The following is a 14,721-nucleotide window of genomic DNA, read 5'->3' on the forward strand; positions in this document are numbered from 1 at the left end:
TGAATTGGGTTAGGAAGAGTGAAAAGTGGACAAGTCTGAAGATGTGAGAAGTTTGTTTTAATTTTGCAGACGGTGATGAAGGTAGAAATGTTGTGAAAGTTGATGATGAGAGAGTGGCTTTAAGAGAAAATGAAAGGAGGAGCGTGGTGTTTAAAGACAAGTGTGTGAAGTGGGAGTGCTGAAGTGAGCTGAAAGTAAAAGGAAGGCTGTTATGAAGCAGATGTTGAAAAGTTGCATGAGCAAAGTGCTGAAGCTATTGATGTGGTGGGAGCGGGTGTGCAGAGCAGTGAAGTATTTGGAGGAATGAAAGTGCAGAGGAAGAAGAAAAAAGGAGGGTCTTGCATTGGCCGGGAATCGAACCCGGGCCTCCCGCGTGGCAGGCGAGAATTCTACCACTGAACCACCAATGCCAGAGGCTGTCAAAAGACAGCCGATGCAGTCCATTTCTTGACAGGCTTCAATTTGTAGCCCCAGTGAATCTGTCAATGACATTGAGTGGCTGAACAGGACACAGTTACATTGCAAGCGAGACTGCAGCAAGAATTGAAGGAGCAACTAAAGGCTGACCTTGCATTGGCCGGGAATCGAACCCGGGCCTCCCGCGTGGCAGGCGAGAATTCTACCACTGAACCACCAATGCAATCGCTGCTTCCCCTTTTCACCTTCTCCTTTTTACAAATGCATTCACTTCTCACCGATCCCATTTCCTTCTGCTGTCTTTTCAATCCCTAAATTGCATCCAATTTTCTCACTAATACCTGAGCCACAACACCACAAACATCTCTCAAGCCGCTCTACACCCCCATTTCATTCACAACCACATTTCAAGCTTTCAACATTCTTCTAACCCACCTGCGCTGTGCCTCAGCTCCCCTCTCCTGCAATCTCATTCTCCCCCACTGCAGCTCTGCCTTCACCTCATCAATGGAAAAACGCTAACAACTTCTTCAAATCATTTGCGGCCTCTATTTTTACTCTCACTTCACACCACTGCATTAGCACATCATGCAATATGTCACCTTCTTCAAGCCACTACATTTCTTTACAGCCGCCTGACTGTGCTAGCATCGGGCCAAGTTGCAACTTCAAGCTTTTTCATGGACTCCAGCTCCTTCCGACCAAAGGGGAATATTCCTTGCGCCATTCCTGATTTCCTGCCAGCTATATTATTTCCACTCATTCTCTCCTAAGTAATCAGTCAAGGGTACAATTGGCCTTGAAACTAAGGAAAGTGTCAGCCCAATCCTCCACCAAACACGAGTCATTCGGAACCTATGTTTATTTACACGATTGTTTTAAACAACTAGCAGCCTTGCTGGGATCTTCACTCACATCACCATTTGAGTTATCCGCACCTCTGCGTCATGATGCCTGCAGCATTAGCACTGTGCTATCCCCTCCTGTGCCCTCGTGCCCTGAATGTCATTCCGGTCACCAAGCTTCAGGAAGGACCTCAAGGCTCCCGACTGAGGGAAAGAAGAGGTCAACCAGATTCAGCTCAGGATGACGAACTTTGGCTCTTTGCAAAGATTTGAGAAGCTGGGATTCTTCAAACTGCAGCAGGTGTGGCTGATTAAGGGGAAACCTTACACATTTACAAAGACTCTCACACTTTCCTACCGACATCACCTCAGGTAAATGAGGTGTGAAACTCTGAACGGACTCTGATAAGAAGCAAATTGACATTCCGCCTCCTCCCAATACGGTTGGAAAACAGCACTGGGAAGAGCCTCGGATTGTTCTCCGACATGAAAGGCGGCATTTGCAAGCACTTTGTTGTTGTTGTTGTTGTTTATGTGCGCAGCCAGATATTGCATTCTATGCAGAATAGTGGTGCCTGAGAAACAATTCATGGTAAGAAGTCAGTTGGGTTTAAAAGAGCGAAACGTGGCCAAGTCTGAAGATGTGAGAAGTTTGTTTTAATTTTGCAGACGATGATGAAGGTAGAAATGTTGTGAAAGTTGATGATGAGAGAGTGGCTTTAAGAGAAAATGAAAGGAGGAGCGTGGTGTTTAAAGACAAGTGTGTGAAGTGGGAGTGCTGAAGTGAGCTGAAAGAAAAAGGAAGGCTGTTATGAAGCAGATGTTGAAAATGTGCATGAGCAAAGTGCTGAAAATATTGATGTGGTGGGAGCGGGTGTGCAGCGCAGTGAAGTATTTGAAGGAATGAAAGTGCAGAGGAAGAAGAAAAAAGGAGGGTTTTGCATTGGCCGGGAATCGAATCCGGGCCTCCCGCGTGGTAGGCGAGAATTCTACCACTGAACCACCAATGCCAGAGACTGTCAAAGGACAGCAGATGCAGTCCATTTCTTGACAGGCTTCAATTTGTAGCCCCAGTGAATCTGTCAATGACATTGAGTGGCTGCACAGGACACAGTTACATTGCAAGCGAGACTGCAGCAAGAATTGAAAGAGCAACTAAAGGCTGACCTTGCATTGGCCGGGAATCGAACCCGGGCCTCCCGCGTGGCAGGCGAGAATTCTACCACTGAACCACCAATGCAATCGCTGCTTCCCCTTTTCACCTTCTCCTTTTTACAAATGCATTCACTTCTCACCGATCCCATTTCCTTCTGCTGTCTTTTCAATCCCTAAATTGCATCCAATTTTCTCACTAATACCTGAGCCACAACACCACAAACATCTCTCAAGCCGCTCTACACCCCCATTTCATTCACAACCACATTTCAAGCTTTCAACATTCTTCTAACCCACCTGCGCTGTGCCTCAGCTCCCCTCTCCTGCAATCTCATTCTCCCCCACTGAAGCTCTGCCTTCACCTCATCAATGGTAAAACGCTAACAACTTCTTCAAATCATTTGCGGCCTCTATTTTTACTCTCACTTCACACCACTGCATTAGCACATCATGCAATATGTCACCTTCTTCAAGCCACTACATTTCTTTACAGCCGCCTGACTGTGCTAGCATCGGGCCAAGTTGTAACTTCAAGCTTTTTCATGGAGTCCTGCTCCTTCCGACCAAAGGAATATTCCTTGCGCCATTCCTGATTTCCTGCCAGCTATATTATTTCCACTCATTCTCTCCTAAGTAATCAGTCAAGGGTACAATTGGCCTTGAAACTAAGGAAAGTGTCAGCCCAATCCTCCACCAAACATGAGTCATTCGGAACCTATGTTTATTTACACGATTGTTTTAAACAACTAGCAGCCTTGCTGGGATCTTCACTCACATCAGCATTTGAGTTATCCGGGCCTCTGCGTCATGATGCCTGCAGCATTAGCACCGTGCTATCCCCTCCTGTGCCCACGTGCCCTGAATGTCATTCCGGTCACCAAGCTCCAGGAAGGACCTCAAGGCTCCCGACTGAGGGAAAGAAGAGGTCAACCAGATTCAGCTCAGGATGACAAACTTTGGCTCTTTGCAAAGATTTGAGAAGCTGGGATTCTGCAAACTGCAGCAGGTGTGGCTGATTAAGGGGAAACCTTACACATTTACAAAGACTCTTACACTTTCCTACCGACATCACCTCAGGTAAATGAGGTGTGAAACTCTGAACGGACTCTGAAAAGAAGCAAAGTGACATTCCGCCTCCTCCCAATATGGTTGGAAAACAGCACTGGGAAGAGCCTCGGATTGTTCTCCGACATGAAAGGCGGCACTTGCAAGCACTTTGCTGTTGTTGTTGTTGTTTATGTGCGCAGCCAGATATTGCATTCTATGCAGAATAGTGGTGCCTGAGAAACAATTCATGGTAAGAAGTGAGTTGGGTTTGGAAGAGTGAAAAGTGGACAAGTCTGAAGATGTGAGAAGTTTGTTTTAATTTTGCAGACGGTGATGAAGGTAGTAATGTTGTGAAAGTTGATGATGAGAGAGTGGCTTTAAGAGAAAATGAAAGGAGGAGCGTGGTGTTTAAAGACAAGTGTGTGAAGTGGGAGTGCTGAAGTGAGCTGAAAGGAAAAGGAAAGCTGTTATGAAGCAGATGTTGAAAAGGGGCATGAGCAAAGTGCTGAAGATATTGATGTGGTGGGAGCGGATGTGCAGCGCAGTGAAGTATTTGAAGGAATGAAAGTGCAGAGGAATAAGAAAAGAGGGTCTTGCATTGGCCGGGTATCGAATCCAGGCCTCCCGCGTGGCAGGCGAGAATTCTACCACTGAACCACCAATGCCAGAGACTGTCAAAGGACAGCAGATGCAGTCCATTTCTTGACAGGCTTCAATTTGTAGCCCCAGTGAATCTGTCAATGACATTGAGTGGTTGCACAGGACACAGTTCCATTGCAAGCGAGACTGCAGCAAGAATTGAAAGAGCAACTAAAGGCTGACCTTGCATTGGCCGGGAATCGAACCCGGGCCTCCCGCGTGGCAGGCGAGAATTCTACCACTGAACCACCAATGCAATCGCTGCTTCCCCTTTTCACCTTCTCCTTTTTACAAATGCATTCACTTCTCACCGATCCCATTTCCTTCTGCTGTCGTTTCAATCCCTAAATTGCATCCAATTTTCTCACTAATACCTGAGCCACAACACCACAAACATCTCTCAAGCCGCTCTACACCCCCATTTCATTCACAACCACATTTCAAGCTTTCAACATTCTTCTAACCCACCTGCGCTGTGCCTCAGCTCCCCTCTCCTGCAATCTCATTCTCCCCCACTGCAGCTCTGCCTTCACCTCATCAATGGAAAAACGCTAACAACTTCTTCAAATCATTTGCAGCCTCTATTTTTACTCTCACTTCACACCACTGCATTAGCACATCATGCAATATGTCACCTTCTTCAAGCCACTACATTTCTTTACAGCCGCCTGACTGTGCTAGCATCGGGCCAAGTTGCAACTTCAAGCTTTTTCATGGACTCCAGCTCCTTCCGACCAAAGGGGAATATTCCTTGCGCCATTCCTGATTTCCTGCCAGCTATATTATTTCCACTCATTCTCTCCTAAGTAATCAGTCAAGGGCACAATTGGCCTTGAAACTAAGGAAAGTGTCAGCCCAATCCTCCACCAAACACGAGTCATTCGGAACCTATGTTTATTTACACGATTGTTTTAAACAACTAGCAGCCTTGCTGGGATCTTCACTCACATCACCATTTGAGTTATCCGCACCTCTGCGTCATGATGCCTGCAGCATTAGCACTGTGCTATCCCCTCCTGTGCCCTCGTGCCCTGAATGTCATTCCGGTCACCAAGCTTCAGGAAGGACCCCAAGGCTCCCGACTGAGGGAAAGAAGAGGTCAACCAGCTTCAGCTCAGGATGACGAACTTTGGCTCTTTGCAAAGATTTGAGAAGCTGGGATTCTTCAAACTGCAGCAGGTGTGGCTGATTAAGGGGAAACCTTACACATTTACAAAGACTCTCACACTTTCCTACCGAAATCACCTCAGGTAAATGAGGTGTGAAACTCTGAACGGACTCTGATAAGAAGCAAATTGACATTCCGCCTCCTCCCAATACGGTTGGAAAACAGCACTGGGAAGAGCCTCGGATTGTTCTCCGACACGAAAGGCGGCATTTGCAAGCACTTTGTTGTTGTTGTTGTTGTTTATGTGCGCAGCCAGATATTGCATTCTATGCATAATAGTGGTGCCTGAGAAACAATTCATGGTAAGAAGTGAGTTGGGTTTAAAAGAGCGAAACGTGGCCAAGTCTGAAGATGTGAGAAGTTTGTTTTAATTTTGCAGACGGTGATGAAGGTAGAAATGTTGTGAAAGTTGATGATGAGAGAGTGGCTTTAAGAGAAAATGAAAGGAGGAGCGTGGTGTTTAAAGACAAGTGTGTGAAGTGGGAGTGCTGAAGTGAGCTGAAAGTAAAAGGAAGGCTGTTATGAAGCAGATGTTGAAAAGTTGCATGAGCAAAGTGCTGAAGCTATTGATGTGGTGGGAGCGGGTGTGCAGAGCAGTGAAGTATTTGGAGGAATGAAAGTGCAGAGGAAGAAGAAAAAAGGAGGGTCTTGCATTGGCCGGGAAACGAACCCGGGCCTCCCGCGTGGCAGGCGAGAATTCTACCACTGAACCACCAATGCCAGAGGCTGTCAAAAGATAGCCGATGCAGTCCATTTCTTGACAGGCTTCAATTTGTAGCCCCAGTGAATCTGTCAATGACATTGAGTGGCTGCACAGGACACAGTTACATTGCAAGCGAGACTGCAGCAAGAATTGAAGGAGCAACTAAAGGCTGACCTTGCATTGGCCGGGAATCAAACCCGGGCCTCCCGCGTGGCAGGCGAGAATTCTACCACTGAACCACCAATGCAATCGCTGCTTCCCCTTTTCACCTTCTCCTTTTTACAAATGCATTCACTTCTCACCGATCCCATTTCCTTCTGCTGTCTTTTCAGTCCCTAAATTGCATCCAATTTTCTCACTAATACCTGAGCCACAACACCACAAACATCTCTCAAGCCGCTCTACACCCCCATTTCATTCACAACCACATTTCAAGCTTTCAACATTCTTCTAACCCACCTGCGCTGTGCCTCAGCTCCCCTCTCCTGCAATCTCATTCTCCCCCACTGCAGCTCTGCCTTCACCTCATCAATGGAAAAACGCTAACAACTTCTTCAAATCATTTGCGGCCTCTATTTTTACTCTCACTTCACACCACTGCATTAGCACATCATGCAATATGTCACCTTCTTCAAGCCACTACATTTCTTTACAGCCGCCTGACTGTGCTAGCATCGGGCCAAGTTGCAACTTCAAGCTTTTTCATGGACTCCAGCTCCTTCCGACCAAAGGGGAATATTCCTTGCGCCATTCCTGATTTCCTGCCAGCTATATTATTTCCACTCATTCTCTCCTAAGTAATCAGTCAAGGGCACAATTGGCCTTGAAACTAAGGAAAGTGTCAGCCCAATCCTCCACCAAACACGAGTCATTCGGAACCTATGTTTATTTACACGATTGTTTTAAACAACTAGCAGCCTTGCTGGGATCTTCACTCACATCACCATCTGAGTTATCCGCACCTCTGCGTCATGATGCCTGCAGCATTAGCACTGTGCTATCCCCTCCTGTGCCCTCGTGCCCTGAATGTCATTCCGGTCACCAAGCTTCAGGAAGGACCTCAAGGCTCCCGACTGAGGGAAAGAAGAGGACAACCAGCTTCAGCTCAGGATGACGAAATTTGGCTCTTTGCAAAGATTTGAGAAGCTGGGATTCTTCAAACTGCAGCACGTGTGGCTGATTAAGGGGAAAACTTACACATTTACAAAGACTCTTACACTTTCCTACCGACATCACCTCAGGTAAATGAGGTGTGAAACTCTGAACGGACTCTGATCAGAAGCAAATTGACATTCCGCCTCCTCCCAATACGGTTGGAAAACAGCACTGGGAAGAGCCTCGGATTGTTCTCCGACATGAAAGGCGGCATTTGCAAGCACTTTGTTGTTGTTGTTGTTGTTTATGTGCGCAGCCAGATATTGCATTCTATGCAGAATAGTGGTGCCTGAGAAACAATTCATGGTAAGAAGTCAGTTGGGTTTAAAAGAGCGAAACGTGGCCAAGTCTGAAGATGTGAGAAGTTTGTTTTAATTTTGCAGACAATGATGAAGGTAGAAATGTTGTGAAAGTTGATGATGAGAGAGTGGCTTTAAGAGAAAATGAAAGGAGGAGCGTGGTGTTTATAGTCAAGTGTGTGAAGTGGGAGTGCTGAAGTGAGCTGAAAGGAAAAGGAAGGCTGTTATGAAGCAGATGTTGAAAAGGGGCATGAGCAAAGTGCTGAAGATATTGATGTGGTGGGAGCGGGTGTGCAGCGCAGTGAAGTATTTGAAGGAATGAAAGTGCAGAGGAATAAGAAAAGAGGGTCTTGCATTGGCCGGGAATCGAATCCAGGCCTCCCGCGTGGCAGGCGAGAATTCTACCACTGAACCACCAATGCCAGAGACTGTCAAAGGACAGCAGATGCAGTCCATTTCTTGACAGGCTTCAATTTGTAGCCCCAGTGAATCTGTCAATGACATTGAGTGGTTGCACAGGACACAGTTCCATTGCAAGCGAGACTGCAGCAAGAATTGAAAGAGCAACTAAAGGCTGACCTTGCATTGGCCGGGAATCGAACCCGGGCCTCCCGCGTGGCAGGCGAGAATTCTACCACTGAACCACCAATGCAATCGCTGCTTCCCCTTTTCACCTTCTCCTTTTTACAAATGCATTCACTTCTCACCGATCCCATTTCCTTCTGCTGTCGTTTCAATCCCTAAATTGCATCCAATTTTCTCACTAATACCTGAGCCACAACACCACAAACATCTCTCAAGCCGCTCTACACCCCCATTTCATTCACAACCACATTTCAAGCTTTCAACATTCTTCTAACCCACCTGCGCTGTGCCTCAGCTCCCCTCTCCTGCAATCTCATTCTCCCCCACTGCAGCTCTGCCTTCACCTCATCAATGGAAAAACGCTAACAACTTCTTCAAATCATTTGCAGCCTCTATTTTTACTCTCACTTCACACCACTGCATTAGCACATCATGCAATATGTCACCTTCTTCAAGCCACTACATTTCTTTACAGCCGCCTGACTGTGCTAGCATCGGGCCAAGTTGCAACTTCAAGCTTTTTCATGGACTCCAGCTCCTTCCGACCAAAGGGGAATATTCCTTGCGCCATTCCTGATTTCCTGCCAGCTATATTATTTCCACTCATTCTCTCCTAAGTAATCAGTCAAGGGCACAATTGGCCTTGAAACTAAGGAAAGTGTCAGCCCAATCCTCCACCAAACACGAGTCATTCGGAACCTATGTTTATTTACACGATTGTTTTAAACAACTAGCAGCCTTGCTGGGATCTTCACTCACATCACCATTTGAGTTATCCGCACCTCTGCGTCATGATGCCTGCAGCATTAGCACTGTGCTATCCCCTCCTGTGCCCTCGTGCCCTGAATGTCATTCCGGTCACCAAGCTTCAGGAAGGACCCCAAGGCTCCCGACTGAGGGAAAGAAGAGGTCAACCAGCTTCAGCTCAGGATGACGAACTTTGGCTCTTTGCAAAGATTTGAGAAGCTGGGATTCTTCAAACTGCAGCAGGTGTGGCTGATTAAGGGGAAACCTTACACATTTACAAAGACTCTCACACTTTCCTACCGAAATCACCTCAGGTAAATGAGGTGTGAAACTCTGAACGGACTCTGATAAGAAGCAAATTGACATTCCGCCTCCTCCCAATACGGTTGGAAAACAGCACTGGGAAGAGCCTCGGATTGTTCTCCGACACGAAAGGCGGCATTTGCAAGCACTTTGTTGTTGTTGTTGTTGTTTATGTGCGCAGCCAGATATTGCATTCTATGCATAATAGTGGTGCCTGAGAAACAATTCATGGTAAGAAGTGAGTTGGGTTTAAAAGAGCGAAACGTGGCCAAGTCTGAAGATGTGAGAAGTTTGTTTTAATTTTGCAGACGGTGATGAAGGTAGAAATGTTGTGAAAGTTGATGATGAGAGAGTGGCTTTAAGAGAAAATGAAAGGAGGAGCGTGGTGTTTAAAGACAAGTGTGTGAAGTGGGAGTGCTGAAGTGAGGTGAAAGTAAAAGGAAGGCTGTTATGAAGCAGATGTTGAAAAGTTGCATGAGCAAAGTGCTGAAGCTATTGATGTGGTGGGAGCGGGTATGCAGAGCAGTGAAGTATTTGGAGGAATGAAAGTGCAGAGGAAGAAGAAAAAAGGAGGGTCTTGCATTGGCCGGGAATCGAACCCGGGCCTCCCGCGTGGCAGGCGAGAATTCTACCACTGAACCACCAATGCCAGAGGCTGTCAAAAGACAGCCGATGCAGTCCATTTCTTGACAGGCTTCAATTTGTAGCCCCAGTGAATCTGTCAATGACATTGAGTGGCTGAACAGGACACAGTTACATTGCAAGCGAGACTGCAGCAAGAATTGAAGGAGCAACTAAAGGCTGACCTTGCATTGGCCGGGAATCGAACCCGGGCCTCCCGCGTGGCAGGCGAGAATTCTACCACTGAACCACCAATGCAATCGCTGCTTCCCCTTTTCACCTTCTCCTTTTTACAAATGCATTCACTTCTCACCGATCCCATTTCCTTCTGCTGTCTTTTCAATCCCTAAATTGCATCCAATTTTCTCACTAATACCTGAGCCACAACACCACAAACATCTCTCAAGCCGCTCTACACCCCCATTTCATTCACAACCACATTTCAAGCTTTCAACATTCTTCTAACCCACCTGCGCTGTGCCTCAGCTCCCCTCTCCTGCAATCTCATTCTCCCCCACTGCAGCTCTGCCTTCACCTCATCAATGGAAAAACGCTAACAACTTCTTCAAATCATTTGCGGCCTCTATTTTTACTCTCACTTCACACCACTGCATTAGCACATCATGCAATATGTCACCTTCTTCAAGCCACTACATTTCTTTACAGCCGCCTGACTGTGCTAGCATCGGGCCAAGTTGCAACTTCAAGCTTTTTCATGGAATCCAGCTCCTTCCGACCAAAGGGGAATATTCCTTGCGCCATTCCTGATTTCCTGCCAGCTATATTATTTCCACTCATTCTCTCCTAAGTAATCAGTCAAGGGTACAATTGGCCTTGAAACTAAGGAAAGTGTCAGCCCAATCCTCCACCAAACACGAGTCATTCGGAACCTATGTTTATTTACACGATTGTTTTAAACAACTAGCAGCCTTGCTGGGATCTTCACTCACATCACCATCTGAGTTATCCGCACCTCTGCGTCATGATGCCTGCAGCATTAGCACTGTGCTATCCCCTCCTGTGCCCTCGTGCCCTGAATGTCATTCCGGTCACCAAGCTTCAGGAAGGACCTCAAGGCTCCCGACTGAGGGAAAGAAGAGGACAACCAGCTTCAGCTCAGGGTGACGAAATTTGGCTCTTTGCAAAGATTTGAGAAGCTGGGATTCTTCAAACTGCAGCACGTGTGGCTGATTAAGGGGAAAACTTACACATTTACAAAGACTCTTACACTTTCCTACCGACATCACCTCAGGTAAATGAGGTGTGAAACTCTGAACGGACTCTGATCAGAAGCAAATTGACATTCCGCCTCCTCCCAATACGGTTGGAAAACAGCACTGGGAAGAGCCTCGGATTGTTCTCCGACATGAAAGGCGGCATTTGCAAGCACTTTGTTGTTGTTGTTGTTGTTTATGTGCGCAGCCAGATATTGCATTCTATGCAGAATAGTGGTGCCTGAGAAACAATTCATGGTAAGAAGTCAGTTGGGTTTAAAAGAGCGAAACGTGGCCAAGTCTGAAGATGTGAGAAGTTTGTTTTAATTTTGCAGACGATGATGAAGGTAGAAATGTTGTGAAAGTTGATGATGAGAGAGTGGCTTTAAGAGAAAATGAAAGGAGGAGCGTGGTGTTTAAAGTCAAGTGTGTGAAGTGGGAGTGCTGAAGTGAGCTGAAAGGAAAAGGAAAGCTGTTATGAAGCAGATGTTGAAAAGGGGCATGAGCAAAGTGCTGAAGATATTGATGTGGTGGGAGCGGGTGTGCAGCGCAGTGAAGTATTTGAAGGAATGAAAGTGCAGAGGAATAAGAAAAGAGGGTCTTGCATTGGCCGGGAATCGAATCCAGGCCTCCCGCGTGGCAGGCGAGAATTCTACCACTGAACCACCAATGCCAGAGACTGTCAAAGGACAGCAGATGCAGTCCATTTCTTGACAGGCTTCAATTTGTAGCCCCAGTGAATCTGTCAATGACATTGAGTGGTTGCACAGGACAAAGTTCCATTGCAAGCAAGACTGCAGCAAGAATTGAAAGAGCAACTAAAGGCTGACCTTGCATTGGCCGGGAATCGAACCCGGGCCTCCCGCGTGGCAGGCGAGAATTCTACCACTGAACCACCAATGCAATCGCTGCTTCCCCTTTTCACCTTCTCCTTTTTACAAATGCATTCACTTCTCACCGATCCCATTTCCTTCTGCTGTCGTTTCAATCCCTAAATTGCATCCAATTTTCTCACTAATACCTGAGCCACAACACCACAAACATCTCTCAAGCCGCTCTACACCCCCATTTCATTCACAACCACATTTCAAGCTTTCAACATTCTTCTAACCCACCTGCGCTGTGCCTCAGCTCCCCTCTCCTGCAATCTCATTCTCCCCCACTGCAGCTCTGCCTTCACCTCATCAATGGAAAAACGCTAACAACTTCTTCAAATCATTTGCAGCCTCTATTTTTACTCTCACTTCACACCACTGCATTAGCACATCATGCAATATGTCACCTTCTTCAAGCCACTACATTTCTTTACAGCCGCCTGACTGTGCTAGCATCGGGCCAAGTTGCAACTTCAAGCTTTTTCATGGACTCCAGCTCCTTCCGACCAAAGGGGAATATTCCTTGCGCCATTCCTGATTTCCTGCCAGCTATATTATTTCCACTCATTCTCTCCTAAGTAATCAGTCAAGGGCACAATTGGCCTTGAAACTAAGGAAAGTGTCAGCCCAATCCTCCACCAAACACGAGTCATTCGGAACCTATGTTTATTTACACGATTGTTTTAAACAACTAGCAGCCTTGCTGGGATCTTCACTCACATCACCATTTGAGTTATCCGCACCTCTGCGTCATGATGCCTGCAGCATTAGCACTGTGCTATCCCCTCCTGTGCCCTCGTGCCCTGAATGTCATTCCGGTCACCAAGCTTCAGGAAGGACCCCAAGGCTCCCGACTGAGGGAAAGAAGAGGTCAACCAGCTTCAGCTCAGGATGACGAACTTTGGCTCTTTGCAAAGATTTGAGAAGCTGGGATTCTTCAAACTGCAGCAGGTGTGGCTGATTAAGGGGAAACCTTACACATTTACAAAGACTCTCACACTTTCCTACCGAAATCACCTCAGGTAAATGAGGTGTGAAACTCTGAACGGACTCTGATAAGAAGCAAATTGACATTCCGCCTCCTCCCAATACGGTTGGAAAACAGCACTGGGAAGAGCCTCGGATTGTTCTCCGACACGAAAGGCGGCATTTGCAAGCACTTTGTTGTTGTTGTTGTTGTTTATGTGCGCAGCCAGATATTGCATTCTATGCATAATAGTGGTGCCTGAGAAACAATTCATGGTAAGAAGTGAGTTGGGTTTAAAAGAGCGAAACGTGGCCAAGTCTGAAGATGTGAGAAGTTTGTTTTAATTTTGCAGACGGTGATGAAGGTAGAAATGTTGTGAAAGTTGATGATGAGAGAGTGGCTTTAAGAGAAAATGAAAGGAGGAGCGTGGTGTTTAAAGACAAGTGTGGGAAGTGGGAGTGCTGAAGTGAGCTGAAAGTAAAAGGAAGGCTGTTATGAAGCAGATGTTGAAAAGTTGCATGAGCAAAGTGCTGAAGCTATTGATGTGGTGGGAGCGGGTGTGCAGAGCAGTGAAGTATTTGGAGGAATGAAAGTGCAGAGGAAGAAGAAAAAAGGAGGGTCTTGCATTGGCCGGGAAACGAACCCGGGCCTCCCGCGTGGCAGGCGAGAATTCTACCACTGAACCACCAATGCCAGAGGCTGTCAAAAGATAGCCGACGCAGTCCATTTCTTGACAGGCTTCAATTTGTAGCCCCAGTGAATCTGTCAATGACATTGAGTGGCTGCACAGGACACAGTTACATTGCAAGCGAGACTGCAGCAAGAATTGAAGGAGCAACTAAAGGCTGACCTTGCATTGGCCGGGAATCGAACCCGGGTCTCCCGCGTGGCAGGCGAGAATTCTACCACTGAACCACCAATGCAATCGCTGCTTCCCCTTTTCACCTTCTCCTTTTTACAAATGCATTCACTTCTCACCGATCCCATTTCCTTCTGCTGTCTTTTCAATCCCTAAATTGCATCCAATTTTCTCACTAATACCTGAGCCACAACACCACAAACATCTCTCAAGCCGCTCTACACCCCCATTTCATTCACAACCACATTTCAAGCTTTCAACATTCTTCTAACCCACCTGCGCTGTGCCTCAGCTCCCCTCTCCTGCAATCTCATTCTCCCCCACTGCAGCTCTGCCTTCACCTCATCAATGGAAAAACGCTAACAACTTCTTCAAATCATTTGCGGCCTCTATTTTTACTCTCACTTCACACCACTGCATTAGCACATCATGCAATATGTCACCTTCTTCAAGCCACTACATTTCTTTACAGCCGCCTGACTGTGCTAGCATCGGGCCAAGTTGCAACTTCAAGCTTTTTCATGGAATCCAGCTCCTTCCGACCAAAGGGGAATATTCCTTGCGCCATTCCTGATTTCCTGCCAGCTATATTATTTCCACTCATTCTCTCCTAAGTAATCAGTCAAGGGTACAATTGGCCTTGAAACTAAGGAAAGTGTCAGCCCAATCCTCCACCAAACACGAGTCATTCGGAACCTATGTTTATTTACACGATTGTTTTAAACAACTAGCAGCCTTGCTGGGATCTTCACTCACATCACCATCTGAGTTATCCGCACCTCTGCGTCATGATGCCTGCAGCATTAGCACTGTGCTATCCCCTCCTGTGCCCTCGTGCCCTGAATGTCATTCCGGTCACCAAGCTTCAGGAAGGACCTCAAGGCTCCCGACTGAGGGAAAGAAGAGGACAACCAGCTTCAGCTCAGGGTGACGAAATTTGGCTCTTTGCAAAGATTTGAGAAGCTGGGATTCTTCAAACTGCAGCAGGTGTGGCTGATTAAGGGGAAACCTTACACATTTACAAAGACTCTCACACTTTCCTACCGAAATCACCTCAGGTAAATGAGGTGTGAAACTCTGAACGGACTCTGATAAGAAGCAAATTGACATTCCGCCTCCTCC

The 14,721-nt window shown here is 46.7% G+C and overlaps 16 non-coding genes across 16 annotated transcripts; all 16 read right to left on the reverse strand.

Moving 5' to 3' along the window:
* Positions 1 to 339: 339 nt before the first annotated feature.
* On the reverse strand, positions 340 to 410 carry trnag-gcc (transfer RNA glycine (anticodon GCC)). The gene has a single exon. It is a non-coding gene; the product is annotated as a tRNA-Gly (tRNA).
* A 159-nt stretch (positions 411 to 569) lies between these two features.
* Positions 570 to 640, reverse strand: trnag-gcc (transfer RNA glycine (anticodon GCC)). Its single transcript has one exon. It is a non-coding gene; the product is annotated as a tRNA-Gly (tRNA).
* Positions 641 to 2,201: 1,561 nt separating this feature from the next.
* On the reverse strand, positions 2,202 to 2,272 carry trnag-acc (transfer RNA glycine (anticodon ACC)). The gene has a single exon. It is a non-coding gene; the product is annotated as a tRNA-Gly (tRNA).
* Positions 2,273 to 2,431: 159 nt separating this feature from the next.
* Positions 2,432 to 2,502, reverse strand: trnag-gcc (transfer RNA glycine (anticodon GCC)). Its single transcript has one exon. It is a non-coding gene; the product is annotated as a tRNA-Gly (tRNA).
* Positions 2,503 to 4,058: 1,556 nt separating this feature from the next.
* trnag-gcc (transfer RNA glycine (anticodon GCC)) lies at positions 4,059 to 4,129 on the reverse strand. Its single transcript has one exon. It is a non-coding gene; the product is annotated as a tRNA-Gly (tRNA).
* Positions 4,130 to 4,288: 159 nt separating this feature from the next.
* Positions 4,289 to 4,359, reverse strand: trnag-gcc (transfer RNA glycine (anticodon GCC)). Its single transcript has one exon. It is a non-coding gene; the product is annotated as a tRNA-Gly (tRNA).
* A 1,561-nt stretch (positions 4,360 to 5,920) lies between these two features.
* Positions 5,921 to 5,991, reverse strand: trnag-gcc (transfer RNA glycine (anticodon GCC)). The gene has a single exon. It is a non-coding gene; the product is annotated as a tRNA-Gly (tRNA).
* Positions 5,992 to 6,150: 159 nt separating this feature from the next.
* Positions 6,151 to 6,221, reverse strand: trnag-gcc (transfer RNA glycine (anticodon GCC)). Its single transcript has one exon. It is a non-coding gene; the product is annotated as a tRNA-Gly (tRNA).
* Positions 6,222 to 7,779: 1,558 nt separating this feature from the next.
* Positions 7,780 to 7,850, reverse strand: trnag-gcc (transfer RNA glycine (anticodon GCC)). Its single transcript has one exon. It is a non-coding gene; the product is annotated as a tRNA-Gly (tRNA).
* Positions 7,851 to 8,009: 159 nt separating this feature from the next.
* Positions 8,010 to 8,080, reverse strand: trnag-gcc (transfer RNA glycine (anticodon GCC)). Its single transcript has one exon. It is a non-coding gene; the product is annotated as a tRNA-Gly (tRNA).
* A 1,561-nt stretch (positions 8,081 to 9,641) lies between these two features.
* trnag-gcc (transfer RNA glycine (anticodon GCC)) lies at positions 9,642 to 9,712 on the reverse strand. The gene has a single exon. It is a non-coding gene; the product is annotated as a tRNA-Gly (tRNA).
* A 159-nt stretch (positions 9,713 to 9,871) lies between these two features.
* Positions 9,872 to 9,942, reverse strand: trnag-gcc (transfer RNA glycine (anticodon GCC)). The gene has a single exon. It is a non-coding gene; the product is annotated as a tRNA-Gly (tRNA).
* Positions 9,943 to 11,500: 1,558 nt separating this feature from the next.
* On the reverse strand, positions 11,501 to 11,571 carry trnag-gcc (transfer RNA glycine (anticodon GCC)). Its single transcript has one exon. It is a non-coding gene; the product is annotated as a tRNA-Gly (tRNA).
* A 159-nt stretch (positions 11,572 to 11,730) lies between these two features.
* On the reverse strand, positions 11,731 to 11,801 carry trnag-gcc (transfer RNA glycine (anticodon GCC)). The gene has a single exon. It is a non-coding gene; the product is annotated as a tRNA-Gly (tRNA).
* Positions 11,802 to 13,362: 1,561 nt separating this feature from the next.
* Positions 13,363 to 13,433, reverse strand: trnag-gcc (transfer RNA glycine (anticodon GCC)). The gene has a single exon. It is a non-coding gene; the product is annotated as a tRNA-Gly (tRNA).
* Positions 13,434 to 13,592: 159 nt separating this feature from the next.
* Positions 13,593 to 13,663, reverse strand: trnag-gcc (transfer RNA glycine (anticodon GCC)). Its single transcript has one exon. It is a non-coding gene; the product is annotated as a tRNA-Gly (tRNA).
* Positions 13,664 to 14,721: the final 1,058 nt, after the last annotated feature.

This window comes from Cetorhinus maximus, chromosome 1 (assembly GCF_964194155.1).
Source record: "Cetorhinus maximus chromosome 1, sCetMax3.hap1.1, whole genome shotgun sequence".
Classification (NCBI taxonomy): domain Eukaryota; kingdom Metazoa; phylum Chordata; class Chondrichthyes; order Lamniformes; family Cetorhinidae; genus Cetorhinus; species Cetorhinus maximus.